Raw genomic sequence first — 18,534 nt, 5'->3', positions numbered from 1 at the left:
TGCTCTCTTTGCTCTATAAGAATATTATAAACCCTTATTTATTCACACAATTTAATTACGCATAAAAAATTTACTACTGTCATTGATAAGTCCCAGATAGAGAAGGAAACCCAAGGGATTTCTGGCATATGAAGGGTTATAAGACTAATATTATGAAGAATATTTCTTTATAGAGCTGCTAAGAATGGTTTCTTGATAAGTGAACACCATGCAAGATGTTATTCCTCCACAACCACAGCAATAAAATCAGATAATTGGTACCTGCCACTTACCATAAGAGATGAATTTTTATCTCCTCATATAAGAGAATAAGTACAAGAAAGTAAAAGAATGGAGAAAGATGTAACATCCTAACCCTAATCAAAAATCTTTTATACCAAACTATATTTTGTAGCAAAAATATTTGCAAGAATAATGAACATCATTTCAAAATGAAAAAGATATCAATTAATCAAAAATATATAATATTTATAAACATTTAGGCTTCTAATAACAGACATTCAAAATATAAGTAGCAAAAACATACAGAATAGCAAGGAGAAATAAATATATCTGCAATTAGAGTCAGATACTTGAAGACAGTATTATCAATTCAGTTTATTAAATTCAACTTATTGAATCAATAGAACACCAGTAAAGATATAGAAGGCCTAAGTCATACTTATTTAGCTTGACTGGTTGGCTTAGACAATAGAAAATTGTCACCTCACAGTTTTGGAGTTGAGAAGACAAAAAGTAAAGTGTTGGCAGTATCATACTTTCTTTGAAATCTGTAGTGTACGGGTGGTAGACTGCTGCTGCAAACCCACACTCAATCTCTGCCATTGTCACATGGCTTTCTTCTCCTCCATGAAGTATAATTTACTGCTATTTAGGATTCCAAACATACTGGATTAAGGTCCACCCTGATTGAGGTTGGCCTCACCTTAGCTGGTAACATCCTCGAAGAACTTGTTTATACATGGGTTCAGGTCCCCAGTACCAAGGGTTAGGACTTGAATATATCTTTGTGTGGGACGTGATTCAATTCAAAACTGTCTGTCCCCTAAAACCCTAAAATGCATGTAGTTACCACATTCAAAACACACCTCCTTTCCCAATAACCTAGACAACTTAAGCCACGTCAGTAACAACTCTATGTCATGAATCTCATGTAAATCAATCATGAATATGTTCCATCCTAAGTCAAAATTTCCTTCCAGCTGTGAACTTGTGAAAACTAGAAAATGTCTTATCTGCTTCCAAACTATAGTAGTGGACAGACAAAGGGTAGACCTCCCCCTACGAAGGGAGAAGTTGGAAGGAAAGAAAGGGTCATGGGTCCGAGACAAGTCCAAACCACAGCAAGTCAAATCCCATTAGATTTCAAGATCTGAGAGCAACCTGTGACTTGATGCGGCGTCCTTTGCACCTGCTAGAGCAGCATCCCCATCCTCTCTGAGCCCCACTGTCATGGGTATGCTCTCCCAAAACACTAGGCTGTGTCCACCCTCTCCAAATTCCATGGTAGTGGCTCCTTTCTATTCACCAAAAGAGGTCCCTTCAACCTAGACCTTTGCATCTGTTTCTGCCCATGGCCTCGTTGTTCCTGCATGGTGTCCTTTCTTTATCCCCTCTCGGGCCAAAATTATTTTGTTGATACAAAAACCTCAAATATCTTTTTGTCATTTAGTGCAACTCAGGGGATTCCAAACCATTCGACTAAAAGATATTCCATTGATCTTTCCAGGACAGTTGCATTTCCGTTTCTGATTTACTCTGTGATGATTGATTGGATCCATAAGTTAGACAAAATAGAGAAATAAGTTTTATGAGCAAATGATGCTGGATGAAGTGAATATCATCAAAATGGAATTCTAGCTAGGCCTTGCACTATTTACAAAATGGAAGTCAAAATGGATAATACAAATAAATATAAAACATAAAATGACAATATTTAGAAAATAATGTATGAGAAAAACTTTATGATCCCAGGTTAAGTAAGGCACCACTACCCATTTGTTAGAATGTTAAAATTAAAGAGAGTGACTATACTAAGTGTTGGTGAGAAATAGAAGGAATTTAAACTCTTACATGCTGTTGTTGGGAATAAAACTCATATACCAATTTTGAAAAATCCTCTGGCACTTTCTAAATACATTGATCAAGCACTTATACATGATCCAGGTGTGTTATCCTTAGGTTTATAACCACAAGAAATGAAAGTGCATAACTGTTCAAAGCTGTTCATACCAGCTTTATTATTTTTCTATGTTATAATGTAATTTTATCACTTCAGATTGAATATGTATAATCATTATGATTAGAATAACCCTATAGGTAAAACTTAAACATATATTTATGTGTATATGTTGTATCTTAACTTTTATCAATTCAGCTCAATCATCAAATAAGTTCAATATTTTATTTTGATATACACTCCTGAGAAAACTGTCTGATGTGTCATTGAAGCACATAAAAACCAATGGGAAGTGCCATAAAAATCTTTTAAAGATGCCTTATGCTTTTTATTGTTTCAACTTTATTTTACATTGTTATTATGAGATGTAACATATACACAAAAAAGCAATTAATTTCAAAGTACATGGTAACGGTAGTAGAACAGATTTCAGAGTTTGGTCTGTGTTATAACTCCACAATTTCAGGTTTTTCCCTTTAACTGTTCCAAGATACCGGAAACTAAAGACAATATCAATATGATTCAGCATCATATCATAGTTATTTGTTAAATTCTATCTCCTCTGTTATAACTCATCCTTCTCCCAAAGTTTAAGGGTGTTTGGGCTATGATCATTCTAACTTTTTCATGTTAGAAAGGGCTGTTGATAATATGGGATAGGGGGATAGAACTAGTTGATGTTCTTAGGGTAACCTCTCTGGGTTTCAGGGCTTATCTGGCTTAGGAACCATCTGGAGTTTGTAGGCTTTTGGAAGGTAATCTTAGTGCATGAAACTTTTGTAGAATCTTAAATAGAACCCTAGGTGTTCCTTAGGGTTATGAGGAATGGTTTTGGTTGGGATTTGGCAAACCATGGTAATTAGCAATATCTAGCTGCAACTCACGTGAGAGTAGCCTTCAGAATAACCTCTTGATGGTATTTGATCTCTTTTAGCCACTGATGCCTTATTTTTTTTACATTTCTTTTTACTCTTTTGGTCTGGAAGGTATTGTTGATTCCACGGTGCCATACCCAGGCTCATCCCTGGGGATCATGTCCAACATTTCTAGGAAATTTTCACTCCTAGATGTCATTAGCCACATGGGAGGGGGTTAATGATTTTCCTTGCAGATCTGGATTTAGAGAGAGAAGCTGTATCTGAGGCACAAAAATATATAGGTAGGCTAAACTTCTCTGGTACAGAAATGAGCTTCATAAGAGCAAGCTTCAAGGTCAAGGGCTTGACCTATTGACTTGGGAGTCCCTAATATTTGACACAGAATCAGGGGTTTCCCCAGTGGTAAAGTTTAATAGTTTCATATTTTTTCCTAGTCCCGCAAGGAACTTCACCAATATTTTTAATCATCTGCCCAACATAATCTGAGATGTATCTGGTATTATATTACCAGCTTTATTTTGTTATTTTTTTCTTTTTTAAATTTATTTTTGCATAGGCAGGCAATGGGAAACAAACCCGGGTCTCTAGCACGACAGGCAAGAACTCTACCACTGTGCCACCATCACCCCCAGCTTTATTTTTAATATTCTAAGTTGGAAACTACCTAAATGTTAACCACCCACAATCTAAATGCTATCCAATTTCTGGAGTTTTACCCAGCAATAGAATTGACTTCTTAATAAAACACTAACCTGGATGAATCTCACAATAGTTATGCTTACTTAAAGAAGTTACACAAATTTAGTATATACTGTATGATTCCATTTACACAAAATTCTATGGATGGTAAACTATCTCTAGTGATATAGAGCAGATCAGTGGTTCCTGGACATAGAGGAGAGGGTGTGCATAAAAGAATTATGGGAGGAATGATTTACATTTCCAGGAAAACCGTTTCCATGGAAGTAGTTGACATTCTTAGAGAGGTTGGCCTTTCTGGGTTTCAGGGCTTATCTGGCTTAGGAACCATCTGGAGGCAAGGATGGTCACTGGTAAATTTTATTAATCAGTTAATGAAGAAATAATACCAATCCTGTACAAACTTCTGCAAAACACTGGAGAGGAGTGAATATTTACTGTGGTAGGTTGAATTATGAAACCTAAAAAAATCATATACTGAATTTAAATTTACAGTGGTGTGAACCCATTGTAAAGAGGAACTTTTGTTGTTAACATGTCACCACCTGAGGACAGGATGGCTCTTAATCAGGTTACTGGAGTCTTTGAAAAGAAGAGGAAATTTAGTAATAGTGATAGAAGACCGTGGGGAGGATTTGGAAGTTGGAAGTCAAGGGAACCTGGAAGAAAAGGAGAGGACAGCACCATGGGAGAGAAAAGACAAGGACCTCCAAGGATCACCAGCAGTCAGCCCCAGAGCACCACGTTCTTCAGGGACAATGCTTTCCATGTTAACATCTTCATTTTGGGCTTCTCCAAGCCATAAAACAATAAATTCCCATTATTTAAGCCCACACATTGTATGATATTTATCACAGCACATTGGAAACTAAGGCACTTCCCTACTCATTCTGTGAAGCCAGCATTATCCTCATACAAACACGTGTCATACACACTGTAGTAAAGGATGCACAAAAGTCTCTTCCATATATAGATACAATTTTAGCAATTGAACATATTATATAAAAAGGGAAAAATCTTCAATGTTCTGTTTTTAGTAAGCTTTTGTATTTCAAAAGGCTTTCTATAAAACCCGTTCCATTGTGTCTTCATGATAGCAGTTAAAAAGCATTTAAATTTTTAAATGTTAATGGCCATAGTCTGCATACATTTCTTAAAATGCATTTTTTTAATGAAACATTTTTTTTCATTTTCAATTATTGATGTCTATGTATTTGGAATGGGAGTTTTTCCAAACCTTTTTGTTTCCTAGTATATTAGGATGATTTTGCCAACTTTTCAGGTAGTATGTACTGTTTTTCAGTAGCACATTAGTGAAACGTTTATTATGTGTTCATTATATTCTAGTTAATTGCTTACTTAACTTACACTTTAATATTTTCAGAGTGACTATTTTGTAGAAATTTTAGTGCAACTAATTTACTTTCAATGAATTGACCTGGTTCTATAGGTCTAAATAGTATAAAGAATCATGCTAAGAGAGTGTCCTAAATCTCTAATAGTTCCCTCTTTTCTTGACACAGAATTCAAATATGGAGAAATAAAATGCCCTGTGTACTAGGGCTGGGACTTAGTGGTGACTCTAGTGTTCTCTTTGGATGTCAGTGTCTTGTTTCAGAATCTCACAGTTGTTGAGTCCTTTCCATGTGTGCAGATGGTGCTATTCTCTGAGTGGTGGGGGAGAGCAGAGCAGTGAAGTATAATATTCTAGGTTGATTAAAATTCCCTGGGCCATGGGAAAGAAATGTGTCCCAAGAGGAGGGTAGATGGTATATATGATTTAAGATTTAATCTGGAAGTTTGGGGCTTAGAATTGGATAAAGTGGAGAGTAGAGAACCCTGAGAAGCATCCTGTAAAAATGGCAAAGTTCATAGAGTCAGAAAGAAGTATAGACAGTGATCCAGCCACTGTAGTTTCCAGTGAAATATGTAAAATAAGTTGGAGTAAAATTGGATTTGTAGACTTTCTGAAATCTGAATCACATAATGTGTTGGTCTTCATGGACAACTTAGATCATTGATAGGGATGGGGTAGGGTGTTATTAAGTTCTGTAGATTTTAAAAATGAACTGCTTTAGTTATTCATTCAATACAATAATTGTATTTGCATACAGGTATGTATATAGAATTTTATTTTTAACATTTTTATTGTAAAATCCAAAATATATACAAACCTAAGAAAGAAAAAACAATAATTTTCAAGGCACACTTTAAGAAGTATTTATAGAACAGATCCCAGGGTTTTTCATGGGCTACCATTCCATCATCTCAGATTTTTTTCCTTCTAGCTGTTCCAAAACACTGGAGGCTAGAAAGAATATTAGTATAGTGATTCAGCAGTCATACTCATTTCTTAAATCCTATTTTCTCTGTTATACCGCATCCTTTTTTGATGATGTATAGGGATCTTCTCCAATGTATAGGGATCTTTAGGTAACTCCTACTCTGAGTTTCTCATGTTGAGACTGGGTGTCAACACTAAAGGATAGGGGTATGTATTCAATTGATAATCTTTGAAATGCTGCTCCCTCTGGGTTTCAGAATTTATCTGAACTAGGAACCTTCTGGGAATGATGGGTTCCAGGAAAGCAAACTTGGTGCATGAAAACTTTATAGAAACTCAGTTCAAGCCCTAGGTTTTCTTAAAAGTCAACAGGAGTGATGTCAGTTTGGGTTTAACAAACCATGGCAATTAGCACTACCTAACTGCAACTTGTGTAAAAGTAGCCTCCAGAATAGCCTCTTGATTCTATTTTATCTCTCTTTGCCAATGTTACTTCATTTCATTACACTTCTTTTCCCTCTTTTGGTCTAGAAGTTGTTGATCCTATGGTGCTAGGGCCAGACTCACCTCAGGAAGTCACACCCCACATTGTCAGTGAGACTTTCACCCCTATGCCATGTCATATGTAGGGAGGAGGGTAATGATTTTCCTTGCAGAGTTGGGCTTAAAGAGAGAGGGACCACATCTGAGCAACGAGAGGTTTCCTGAAAGCAACTCTTAGGCCTCATTATGGCTATACTTAGCTTCTCCCCTAAAGAAGTAAATTTCATAAGGACGAGCTTCAAAAACAGGGGCTTGGCCTAATTTGTTGGGAGTCTCCAATGGTTGAGAGGACACCCTGGGTTTCCCAGATGGGAAAGTTTAATAGTTTTCTTTAGGACTGTCAAGGGGGTCTACCAGTACTTTTTAATTATCAGCTCACCATAGTCTGAGATGTATCCTGGTATTACATTATTAAGCTATACAGAATTACAAGGCCTCTTTTCCATTCTGGACTCCAGGAGTTTGGGTTGTTTAAATGAGCTATCCAGAAAAGTTGATCTAGATTATGTGTTACAGAAAATTTAGGTTCTAGACACAGTAAACCTCTTTGCCTTTGGTCTCACATAGTAGGTGAAGGTCTAGAGTACATCTACTATAATTTTTTAGCCGGTATTCTTCTTTACCTTATACCCAGTCACATTGGCCTCATTTGTAACTCTAATTGATGCCTGATCTTTTTTTTTTGGTTCCTTTAACTGTTATTATATATAGCTATGCTAACTTTCAGGGTTGCAGAACTCCATTTCTGGGTCTTACGTGTCACAGAGTTCCTCAAAATGCGAGGGAACTCCCACCTGATAAACATACAGCTCAGTGTCTCAGAATCTAGAAATACATTTAGAACTTCTGACTAAGATTGGCTGCTATACAAGCTTACAATCTAGTCTCCAATATTCTTTTTTTAAAAAAATGTTTTTATTGAGAAATCTTCACACACATACAGGTCGTACATAGTATATAATCAGTGGCTCACAATCTCATCACATAGTTGTGCATTCATCACCATGATCCGTTTTAGAACATTTGCATCACTCCAGAGAAAAAAGGAAAAAAGGAAAAAGAAAACATCCGTACATCCCATACTCTTACCCCTCCCTTTCGCTGACCACTAGTATTTCAATCTACCCAATGTTTTACCCTTTATCTTCCTCTATTATTTATTTTTATCCTTGTATTTTTACTCATCTGGATAAAGGAAACATGAGACACAAGGTTTTCAAAATCACATGTTCATATTGTATGAGCTATATATTTATACAGTTGTCTTCACAAATCTAGGCTACTGGTACACAATTCCTCTCATGACATCACCTTTGACTGTAACAAATAAAAATGTGACTCTTTTGGGATGCTGGGTGGCCTTGTTCTGGTGTCCAGTTTCCTTATAAGTATTTTCTGAAAGAGACTTTGGCGTATTTATTATTTTCTTTCTGGCTTATTTTGTACAACACATTGTCCCCAAGTCTTAATCAGTTTGTTCTGTGCTTCTTGATGTCCTTTCTTTTTGTAGCCACACCATATTCCATCATATAAATGCATCACAGTTCATACCCTTTGCCTCCTTCCATCTATTGGGCATCATGGATAATGTGCAAAATAAACAAACCAAGTCTTACAGCATCTCATTTGGTTGTACAATCACCAGTACTCTCAATTTTAGACTATTTTCATTGGTCCATAGGGACAAAGAATCAACAAACCCAGCATCACCAAATAACAAATCAAAACTATCCCTTATCACTTGTCCCTCCCCCCTCCGAATTCATTGACCCTCATAGTGCTGTGGTACTGTTGATGTCTTCCAGTTAACTTTTGGCCATAGCATGCATTTTTAGTTTTTCCCTATACCCCTCTACTATGGACTCTTTGTCCAACATCAAACTTTTGAAATAGTTTTTGAAAGAATATTTATAATTGTGGAGTTAATCAGTGGGATATATGGCACTATATATCCCCCTTGAATCATATTCACCTTCAATATTGCAGTGGTACTCATAACCCCACTAATTAGTTACCATCACTGAGATCTGTCCCCTTGCATTTAGGTTCAACCTCATTAGGTAACCTTTCCCCCTTCTCTGGGTTTTGTGTACCTCTAGGTCTGCTATATGCTGCAGTGTAACCCCTGAGATTACCTTCATCAGAGTCATAATAGTGAAATCATATAGTATCTGTCCTTTTGCTTCTGACATATTTCAGTCGGCATTATGTCCTCATAGTTCATCCACGTTGTCATATACTTCCGCATGTCATTTCGCTTTACTGCTGCACAATATGTATATACTACATTTTGTTTACCCACTCTCCTGCTGAAACTTGGATTGTTTCCTTTTCATGGCAATTTTGAATAGTGCCACTATGAACATTAGTGTGCAAATATTTGTTTATGTTACTGCTTTTAGCTCTTCTGGGTATATACCAAGAGTATATTGCTGGGTCATAGGGCAACTCAGCATTTAGTTTTCTGAGGAATTACCAAACTATTTTCCACAGCAGCTGCACCATTATACATTCTCATCAACAGTGAATAAGTGTTCTATTGTCTCCACATCCTTTCCAGTGTTTGTAGTTTTCAGTTTGCTTAATAGCAGCCATTCTTATAGGCGATAGCTCATTGTTGTCTTAATTTGCATTTACCTTATAGGTAATGAAAATGAGTATCTCTTCATGTGCTTTTTACTCATCTGTATTTATTCTTCAGAAAAGTCTATATTCATATCCTCTGCCAATTTTATAATTGGTTTTATTCTTTTGTTGTTGAGCTGTATATTTTCTTTATGTACACAGAATCTCAAGCCTTTATTCAATATGTAGTTTCCACATAATTTCTCTCGTTGAGTTGGTTGCTTCTTCACCTTTTTGACAAAGTCCTCTGAAGCAGTGAAGCTCTTGAATTTAAGGAGTTTCCATTTATCTATTTTTTTTCTTTCACTCCTTGTGCTTTTGGTGTAAAGTTATGAAGCTACCTCCTATTACTAAATCTTGAAGATGTTTCCCTGCATTTTCTTCTAGAAGCTTAATGGAACTGGCTCTTACATTTAGGTCTTTAATACATTTTGAATTAGTTTTGTATAGGGTGTAAAGTAAGGGTTCCTCTTTCATTCTTTCGGCTACTGATACTCAGTTCTCCCAGGCCCATTTATTGAAAATCCTATTCTCTCCCAGCTCAGTGGATTTGGGGGCCTTATCAAAGATCAATTGTCCATAGATTTGGTGGTCTATCTCCCCACTCTTGATTCAATTCCTTTGGTTGATGTTTCTATCTTTGTGCCAGTACCATGCTGTTTTGACTAGCAAGCTCTGCCATCAGGAAGTGATAGTCCTCCCACTTTGTTCTTCATTTTGTAGGATAGCTTTAGCTATTCATGTTCTCTTTCTGTTCCAAATAAATTTTATAACAAAGCTTTTTCAAGTCTTTGAGGTAGGTTGTTGGGGTTTTGGTTGGTATTTCATTGAATCTGCTGATCAATTTGGGTAGAATTGATGTGTTAACGGCATTCAACCTTCCTATGCATCAGCAGGGAATGCCTTTCCATCTATTTAGGTAGCTTTTTAAAAATTTTTTTAGCAATGTTATATAGTTTTCTGTGTAAGAGTTCTGACATTCTTGGTTAGACTTATTGATAAATACCAATTCCTTTTGTTGCATTTTGAATGAATTTTTTCTCTTAATACTCTCTTCAGATAGGTCACTGCTGGTGTATAGAAACATTACCAATTTTTTGTATTAATCTTGTATCCTGCCACTTTGTTGAATTTGCTTATCAGCTCAAGTGTGTTTTGTTGTGATTTCTCAGGGGTTTCCAAGTATAGGATCATGTCATCTGCAAATAATGAAAGTTTTACTTCTTCCTTTTCTGTTTGGATGCCTTTTATTTCTTTCTCTTGTCTAATTGTTCCAGCTAGGACTTCTAATACAATGTTGAATAAAAGTGGTCACAATGGGATCCTTGCTTTGTTCCTGATCTTAAGGGGAACACTTTCAGTCTCTTACCACTAAGTATGAGGTTGACTGTGGATTTTCGTATGTGCCCTTTAGGATATTGAGATAGTTTCCTTCGATTCTTACCTTTTGAACTGTCAGGAAAGGGTGCTGAAGTTTGTCTAATGCTTTTGCAAAATTAATCAATGTTGTCATTTGATTTTTCCCTGTTGATTTGTTAATGTGCTGTATTATATTGATTGATTTTCTTGTGTTGAATCACTCTTGCATTCCTGGTATAAATCCCACTTGGTAGTAGTGTATAATTCTTTTAATATGTCATTGGATTTGATTTCCTGTATTCTGTTGGAAATTTTTGCATCTATGTTCATTTGGAAAATTGGGCTATAGTTTTCCTTATAGCATCTTTATCCATTTTGGTATTCGCGTGGTGTTAGCTTCATTAAGTGAGTTAGGTTGTGTTCCTTTTTTCTTTTTTCTTTTTTTTTTTTGGAAGAGTTTGTGCAGGATTGGTGTTAGTTCTTTTTGGAATGTTTGATAGAATTCTCCTGTGAAGCCATCTGGTCCTGGGCTTTTCTTTGTGGGAAAATTTTTAATGACTGATTGAATGTCTTTACTTGTAATTGGTTTGTTGAAGTCTTCTATTACTTTTCAAGTCACTAAATGTAGTTAGTGTGTTTAGGAATTTGTCTATTTCATCTAAGTTGTCTAGTTTGTTATCATATGGTTGTTCATAGTAGTCTTTCATGATTCTTAAAATTTCTTCAGGATCCATGGCAGTGATACCTTTTTCATTTCTGATTTTGTTCATTTATATTTTTTCTCCCTCTCTCTTTCTCTCTTTTTTGATATTCTAGTTAAGGGTCCATAGATTTTATTGATTTTCTCAAGAACCTACTTTTTTTTGTCAATTCTTTTTATTCTTTCATTGTTCTCCCATTTGTTTATTTCTGTTTTAATCTTTTTTTCATTTCTGTTCTTCTATTTGCTTTTTATTTTGCTGTTCTTTCTCTAAATTCCCCAGGTGAGCAATTAAGTCCTCATTTTTTTGCTCATTCTTATTTTTTAATATAGGCATTTAAGGCAACATTTCCCTCTCAGCACTGCCTTTGCCACATCCCATATGTTCTGACATGTTGTATTTTCATTATCATTCATCTCCAGGTATTTACTGATTTCTCCAGCAATTTCTTTTTTGACCCAGTGATTATTTAAGAGTGGATATATTACTATTCATATATTTGTGAAAGTTCTGGTTCTTTGGGATTGTTAATTTAGCCTCATTCCATTGTGGTTAGAGAAATTGCTCATATAATTTTAACCTTATTAGATTGATAAAGACTCACTGTGTTTCCCAGCATATGATCTATCCTAGAGAATGCTCCATATACAGAAGAGAAAAATGTATATCCTGGTATTTTGGGGTGTAATGATCTATATATGTCTATTAGGTCTAATATGTTTATCATATTGTTTAGACTTCTTTGTTTTCTTGTTGATCTCTGGTTGTTCTAGCTATAGTGGAGAGTGGTGTTTTGAAATCTCCCAGTAGTATTGTTGAAATGTCTATAGCTCTCTTCAGTTTTGCCAATGTTCACCTCAGGTACTTTGGAGTTCCTTGATTGGGAGCATAAACATTTCTGATGGTTATTTCTCATTGGTGAATAGTCTCTTTTATTAAAATGTAGTGTCCTTCTTTGTCTTTTATGATATCTTTACATTTAAAGTCGATATTATCTGATATTAGTAGAGCCACTCCTGCTTTCTTTTGCTTGCATAGAACATCTTTTTCCATCCTTTCACTTTCAATTTAATTGTGTTCTTGAGTCTGAGTCATCTCTTGTAAGCAGTATGTAGATGGAGTATATTTTTGAATCCATTCTGCCAATATATTTTTTTAATTGGTAAGTTTAGTCTGTTAATATTCTAAGTTATTGCTGTAAAAGCAGTTCTTGAATCTACTATCTTATCCTTTAATTTTTTTATCCTTTAGTTTTTATTTGTCATATATATATATATATATATGTTAAGAGTCCATAGATTTTATTGATTTTCTCAAGAACCTACTTTTGTTTTTGTCAATTCTTTTTATTCTTTCATTGTTCTCCCATTTGTTTATCTCTGCTTTGATCTTTTTTTAATTTCTGTTCTTTTATTTGCTTTTTATTTTGCTGTTCTTTCTCTAAATTCCCCAGGTGAGCAGTTAAGTCCTCATTTTTTGCTCATTCTTATATATATATATATATATATATATATATATATATATATATATCCCTCTCTCTCTCTTTTCATCCTTTAAAGTACCACTACTGCTACTCTTCAATTCTGTGCCCTCCTCCAGACCTCCCTTTCCTGTCTTTTTTTTTTTTTTTCAGCTAACAGGACTCTTTTTAGTATTTCTTGTAGGACAAGTCTTTTAATGACTCATTCTGTCAGTCTCTGTTTGTCTTTGAAGATTTTAATCTCTCCCTCAATTTTGAAGTACATTTGGTTGGATTAAGAATTCTTGGCTGGAAGCCTTTCTCATTCAGGATTTTAAATGTATTATACTACCGCCTTCTTTCTTCAGTGGTGCCTGTTGAGTAATCCAAACTCAGTCTTATGTGTTCTCCCTCAGATATAGTAGATCATTTTTCTCATGCTATTTTCAAGACTTGTTGCTTCTTTTCAACATTTGACAGTTTGACTAGTATGTATTTTAGAGTATGCCTATTTGGATTCATTATGCTTGTTGGTTCTCTCTGATTTGCATATTTATGTCTTTTATAATGGTTGGAAAGCTTTCTTTGATTATATCTTCAACTAACATTCCCAGCTTTCTACTCTGCTCTTCTCCTTCTGGGGCAGCAATTTTTCTTATGTTTGCACACCTATTTCATCTGTCATTTGCCTAAGATAATTTCCATTTTTTCCATCATTCTTGCCATTCATTTTTTGTGCACTCTAAATTATCCTGTCTTCTATTTCACTTATTCTTCCTCATGCTTCTTCAAATCTGCTATCATCTGTTTCTAGTATATTTCTAATTTGATCTTCTGTGTCTTTTATTTCTGAGAGATATGACTTTTTCTATTTAATCTTTCAAGTTCTTCTTTCTGTGCTTTCTAGAGTCTTCCTGATAGCCTTTATTTCTTTATAATTATCCTTCAGTAGTTGTTCCATATTCATTGTCCTTTCTGGAGTTTTGATGTGGTCATTTGGTTAGGCCATTTCTGCATGGTTCTTCACATGCTTTCTGATTTTTTAATTGTACTTGGGCATTTGCATATCTTAGTAAAGTTGTTTTGCAAATTATTTTCTTTCAATCCTCTAAAGTTTTGTATATACTTGGTTTTGTGTTGAAGGCTTCCTTTTACACTTGGTTTATCAATAATTCTCTGCCAAACTGAGGCCCAGATCTCATGTACAATTCTACTTAAGGGTCTATTGAATGCTAGGCAGGGATGCATAGGTATTTTAGCAAGAGTACCCTGATTCAATTATCAGCCCATGCACCACCCCTAAGGGAAAAATAAAATAAAAGTATAATAAAAATATGAAAAAGAACTGCATCTCAACATTAATAGGTCCCAGTGCCAGAAGGAGATGTGTACAGTGGAGGTGCTGCTCTGGCCCACAACAGTGGACTGGCTGACCCGTGTGTGTGAGACAGAGAAGCCAGCTGCAGCTCTTAGAGGAACAGTGGATCCACAGCACCTGGTGCCTGATGGATCCACCACACCCTGTGCCCAAAGGATGGCTATTCACAGCACCCAGCCAGGTGACTGCTCCCAGTACCCAGGGGCATGGCTCTTGGCAGTGGATGGCTGGGCCTGTCTTTGGGCTACCCAAAGGTCTGCTGGCTGAGGGGCCTCTCATGAACATTTCCCCACCCAGCAGCTGTGGCAGGCTGGAGCAGAGGGACAATCTGTTCCCTCTGATCTGCATCTCCCCATGTACCTCCATCTGACCCTGGTGGGGATCATGGCTGGTTGGCCCCACCCTAATCTCCATGTCCTGATCTCCCCTTCCTCTCACCTCTGCAAGAATCCCTGGAGACCCTCTGTGATCACCCACTCAACCAGGATGCAGTCCTGCTCATTCTTTCCCTCTCCCATATCTTGTCCTATGGAGCAGAGGTGAATTTAATGTACCCCACTCTGCCATCTTCCAGGAAGCTTAAAATTATATTTATTTGTCTGATGGAAAGAATATTATAATCAGAATTAATTTTATTGTGTACTCATGCTTTAGTAGGCATTACCTCATATGATTTTAATTATAACCTCATAGATGACAATGATAATAATGTCTGCACTTTTGACTAAGGGAAGACAGCTGAGTGAAGTCACTTTCTTGCTCAGGGCCAATAGATAATGAGTGGCATTGTCCAGACCCTGTTCCAGATTTTTAGGCCCCAGTGCATGGGCTATATCAAAATCAGAGGATGCTTGAGCCATTCTTGCTTTCACTGGGGACTCTGAGCAGGCAGAGAAAAGCTCTGGTTGTCCTTAATAATTGAGACAACTTCTGTGGTGACTCTACTAGTCCAGTCCCTGCAGTCCCTGCTCAGGCTCCTTCCCAAGGTCTGATGGAAAATGGAGGCAATTAGCCTACTACAGTGTTTCTTTGGCCAGGAGTTTAAGAACTTTTTCTGAGTCCTCATCAGTTGGTAAATTAGCCTACTACAGTGTTTATTTGGCCAGGAGTTTAAGAACTTTTTCTGAGTCCTCATCAGTTGGTAAAAAGGAAACCTACTGCTCATTAATGTAGAGTCAAGGTCATACGTAGAGAGTTCTAGAGGTTGTGAGTTTGCCATATTTCACTTAATCTTTTGTTCCTGGGTTCAACAGAAGCAGAGACTCAACAGAGTGGTCTGAAGGTGTTTGAGCTCACCAGAAGTGGCACAGTTCAGAGTGAGCTACGAATTTATCAGCTGGCAAGGTATAACTACATGATTATAACTCTGCAGATACATATCTGATAGGTCTATGTGTTTTTGTAGTGCAAGTATAATATAGGTATATGCATATGTTCTTTGTCATTTCTGTGTGCATGTGCATGTATGTGTGCATGAACTCATGAGAACATATAGCCTGGTTTCCAGGCCCCTCTTTGACCCAGAACATATAGCTCCAAATAGGCCCTGGTTCAGAAAGTGTGCCACTGTGTGCATGAGTGGAACCTCTTAATCAATGTCATTGATCCCAAATACTTGGTTTGTGATCTTTCACTAATTCTCACCTTTTTCACCACCAGACTTCACATCACAGCTAGGAGGAATCTGGAGGAAACCTGATGTGCTGCCCAAGTGGAGGACAAATTTTCTTACCTCTTCTGTAACAAGCATAGGAGAGAAGGCTTCAAATCTCTACTTGGTGACATGGGTTTTGAAGTCTCTTTTCTAAGAGATACATTTTCATGCATGTGAGATGTGTGTGTTTGTTCATGGTGTTTGTGTACTGGCCATTCATTTATTTTTAGGTGCTGACTTTGTGACATTTTCTGCAATGAGTGGAGCCCAAGTGACTCATACACTGACCACCTTCACCTGTGCTGTGTAGCAGTCTGGAAGGCATCACCTGATGAGGGTGTGTGTGCGAGACCAAGGGTGTCTTTTGTTGCCTAAATGTGAATTATACTAAAAAGGGCGTGCATTTCTTACAGTTCCTGGACATTTCCCACTTTTCTTACTTCCCAGGAGAGAAAAGAGCAGTATGATAACAGAGAACCAGAGCCACATATCTGAATTCCTCCTCCTGGGGCTCCCCATTCGGCCAGAGCAGCAGAGCAGGTTCTTCTGCCTCTTCCTGGGCATGTACCTGACCATGATGCTGGGGAATCTGCTCATCATCCTGCTCATCAGGCTGGACTCTCACCTCCACACCCCCATGTACTTCTTCCTCAGCCACTTGGCCATCACTGATGTCTCTTTCTCATCTGTCACTATGAAGGATGTTGATGGACATCCTAACTAATCATAAAACCATTCCCTAAGTGGGTGTTGTAGGAGCCAAGGGTTAATAGAAAACCTGCGGAATTTATTGGGAGTGACTGGCTTCAAAGTGGCGTCAACAGTAAACTGTGGAGACTGTTATCTGTTTAACTGAAGGACAGCCTGGGAGGGAGAGAATGTTTGTTTTTTCTTAAACCCCAAGGTCTTGTTAGCTATCTCTTGTATGTAGGGAGTAATATACTGAAAAGTAGGCACTCTGTTTTATCATGAAATGTATGCATGCTTTTAGTCACGTAAACCCTGCAGTATATAAGCAGGAACTAGATAAGAATAAAGTTGTCTGTTGTCTTTACTGCTAAAGCTTCAGATACCCTGATCGCAGTCTCTCTCTCATTTTACTTTAACATTCCTTAGGGTCATAACAGTGGTCAACAGGGTGCATTTCCCAGATGTATTTTTACATACTGTTTGCTAGTATTGATTGTTTTCTTCTTTCAGTGATGGCTTATGACAGGTACATTGTCATCTGTTACCCAGTGCACCACTACTCCACTGTCATGTGGGAGGAGCTGTGTGTTTTGTTGGTGACTGGGTCCTGGTTGTGTTCCTGTGATCATGCCCTGCTGCACACCCTGCTCCTGGTCCACCTGTCCTTCTGTGCTGACAACACCATCCCCCACTACTTCTGTACTCTCACAGCCCTCCTGAAGCTGACCTACTCAGATACCTCCTTCAATGAGTTAGTCATTTTTACTGAGGCAGCTGTGATTCTCTTCATCTCAGTAAGGACCATTTTTGGCTCTTATATCTGCATTGGGGCCACCATCTTCAGAGTCCCCTCCACCAAGAGGATCTGCAAAGCCTTGTCCACCTGTGGTTCCCACTTGTCTGTGGTGTTTCTGTACTATGGGACTGTTGCCATTGTTTACTTCTTTCCTTCATCAAACAATTCCAAAATCGAGGATATAATTGCTTCAGTTATGTACACAGTGGTGACTCCCCTGCTGAACCCCTTCATCTATGGCTTGAGGAACAGAGACATGAAATCTGCTCTGGGGATTCTGAGAAGGAGGATGACTTTTGTCAAGTGACAGGTAGCCACTCATGTTCTTAATTCTCTCAGTGATGCCCAAGGATGACTCCTTGAAAAATTGCAGTCACCAAAATAACTGACACATTTTATCAGGTGTGGACTCTATTTCTCCACTGCTTAAATCTTGGCAGAGCTGGTGAATTGATTTGACTAACGGATTTACTGGAATGATATTGCAAGTAATCCGTGTCTAGGCCATCAATGTCTTCAAAGATTCTTTTCCAGCAGCTCTTCGACTCTGAGGCCGCATGTGAACCAGCCCAAGCTAGTATGCTTGAAGATAGGAGGTCAATGCAGGAGAAACAAGATGTCCCAGGAAGCCATCAGCTAGTCCCCAGGTGATGTGATAGGTGGTTTAGAGGTATGTGACCCTTCCTTACACCAGCTGAGCTTGGCCAGACTAGAGGCACCATCCAATGAGCCCAGCCCCTGCCCCACTGCCAACCAACAGAAGTGTGATGTGAACAAATCACACTTTTGAGATTTTTTTTAATGCCTCAAAATACAGGTCTGCCCTTGTCTCTGACATACTCCAAACTGTCCTTTTCAATTCTCCTTTCCTCTTTTTGACTCCTACTTAGCTTTTCTTCCCTGCCTATTTTTCTAGAATCCACAGAATTCAACACCTATAGGTTCACAGAAAATCTGTTATGATCTTCTAACCCAACTGCCTTAGCTTTACATGTATTCATTCGTTCCCCCCATTCTTGTATAACCCTCAATATCTCACATTCCCAATGACTCTGATTTCCAGCAATTCAATTTTGGGAACAATATTCCTAATCATGTTAGGTAAGTAAGTGCCTTACTTACTTACTTTACCTGTTTAAAGAGACGTGAATGGTTTGCTATGACACTGAAATTCATATATGCCTTTTTCTGAAGGAATGTGGCACATAAGAAATATATTCCCTCTTTAAGAACAATAAAAAATGTAGACTAAGATTAGAAGCATGAATAATATCACATTTTGCATATCT

General features: G+C 37.4%; 1 long non-coding RNA gene and 1 pseudogene across 2 annotated transcripts in view; both read left to right on the top strand.

The window, feature by feature from the left end:
• LOC143659661 (uncharacterized) overlaps positions 1-16,091 on the top strand; it is a 224,843-nt gene extending 208,752 nt beyond the window's left edge. For both annotated transcript variants that reach the window (XR_013163630.1, XR_013163632.1), the window contains 2 exons: positions 15,359-15,449; positions 15,765-16,091. This is a non-coding gene — a long non-coding RNA (uncharacterized LOC143659661). The remainder of the gene's footprint in view (positions 1-15,358; positions 15,450-15,764) is intronic.
• Positions 16,092-16,222: 131 nt separating this feature from the next.
• LOC143659624 (olfactory receptor 1J2-like) lies at positions 16,223-17,552 on the top strand (annotated as a pseudogene).
• Positions 17,553-18,534: the final 982 nt, after the last annotated feature.

The sequence above is a fragment of the Tamandua tetradactyla genome, chromosome 2 (genome assembly GCF_023851605.1).
Source record: "Tamandua tetradactyla isolate mTamTet1 chromosome 2, mTamTet1.pri, whole genome shotgun sequence".
NCBI lineage: Eukaryota > Metazoa > Chordata > Mammalia > Pilosa > Myrmecophagidae > Tamandua > Tamandua tetradactyla.
This window is presented reverse-complemented; position numbering and strand designations above follow the sequence as displayed.